Genomic DNA, 1,951 nt, shown 5'->3' on the forward strand with positions numbered 1-1,951 from the left:
TTATTTATTAGTAGCATTTGTAAAAAGTCAATGTAACTCAAAGCAACACAACCTGTTAGAGATAGCATTACAGTTTAAAATCAGTCGTAAAAAAACCTCCCCTTTCACAATAAGTGAGTAAAGTTTTTCAGAGAGCACATGATTTCAGAAGGTTAAGATCAGCGTGGTTGCATATACTGATGTGTTTCCACTGTCCCCAGGCCAGATATCTGGTGTGCGCATAACCCCTTTTTTGTGGCATCCATCAAACCTGTTGTCTTTGTCCATGGAGTTTTCTTGGCAGGGATACTGGAGTGGCTTGTCGGTTCCTGCTCCAGGTGGATCACATTTAGTCAAAACTCTCCACTATGACCTGTCCGTCTTGGGTGGCCCTGCAGGGCATAGCTCATAGCTTCTCCGAGTTATTCAAGCCCCTTCACCGCAACAAGGCAGTGAGACTCTCAAGAGTCCCATGGACTGCAAGATCAAACCTATCCATTCTTTTTTTAAGATGTATTTTTACTAAGGATTTTCTTGGTCTACAAAAGCATGTGCAATGTCTTTCTCTCTTTTTAAGTAACATTTTTTGCACATCAGTTTTGTTTGTTGAGACGTTAGGAAGAAAAGGGGGAGAGAGGTGAGTGGGGGTGGGGTCGGGTGGCGATGTTTCTATTTTACTTAATATATGTGGGGTTTTGTGTCAGCCTTGCTTGTACAGGTTCTTTGCTATTCACTTGTGTCATAGCTGTCAACCTTCCCATTTTTTGCAGGAAATTCCCTTATTCCAGCACCGTTTCCCGCTGCTATTCTGGATTGTTAGATATCCTGTAAACTGTCCCCGGGAAAGGTGAGGCTGCTGATTCCTTATATTTGAGGCTGCTGATCCCTTATTTTCAAATCTGAAAGTTGACAGCTATGACTTGTGTTCCTTTGGTGGTGAGAGAGGTTGGGGTTGGAAACCTATCCGTTCTGAAGGAAATCAGCCCTGAGTGCTCACTGGAAGGACAGATCCTGAAGCTGAGGCTCCAATACTTTGGCCACCTCATGAGAAGAGAAGACTCCCTGGAAAAGACCCTGATGTTGGGAAAGATTGAGGGCACAAGGAGAAGGGGACGACAGAGGAAGAGATGGTTGGACTACTGCAATGCACTCTATGTGGGGCTACCTTTGAAGGTGACCCGGAAACTACAACTGAATCCAGAATGCGGCAGCTAGACTGGTGACTTGGGGCGGCCGCCGAGACCATATAACACCAGTCTTGAAAGACCTACACTGGCTCCCAGTATGTTTCCAAGCACAATTCAAAGTGATGGTGCTGACCTTTAAAGCCCTAAACGGCCTTGGCCCAGTATACCTGAAGGAGCGTCTCCACCCCTATCGTTCAGCCCGGACAGAGGTCCAGCGCTGAGGGCCTTCTGGCGGTTCCCTCGCTGCGAGAAGCCAAGTTACAGGGAACCAGGCAGAGGGCCTTCTCGGTAGTGGCGCCCGCCCTGTGGAACGCCTCCCCACCAGATGTGTTTTGTTGGAAGCTGCCCAGAGTGGCTGGGGGGACCCAGCCAGATGGGCCGGGTATAAATAATAAATTATTATTATTATTATTATTATTATTATTATTATTATTATTATTATTATTATTATTATTATTATTATTATTATTATTATTATTATTTATTCTGGTTGGACAGTGTTCTCAAAGCTACCAGCATGAGTTTGACCAAACTGCAGGAGGCATCAGGGCGCTGCTGCCTTCCTTGAACTACAACACCCAGCATGCTCTTGGGCGGAAGAGTGGAATTCTCAGTTCCGCCCGCTCCTGTATAGAGTTAGGAAGGTAAATAAAACATGCAACGGCGAAGGTCGAGCGGCGCCGCTCTACCATGGAAATCTTTATGGTCTCTCCCGGCCCTGAGAGGGAGGGAGAGAGTCGCGTTAGAAGCCCTTGCGGCAAAAGAGAGCGTCAGGGGAGAGCGAA

This window comes from Podarcis muralis, chromosome 11, assembly GCF_964188315.1.
Source record: "Podarcis muralis chromosome 11, rPodMur119.hap1.1, whole genome shotgun sequence".
Classification (NCBI taxonomy): Eukaryota; Metazoa; Chordata; class Lepidosauria; order Squamata; family Lacertidae; genus Podarcis; species Podarcis muralis.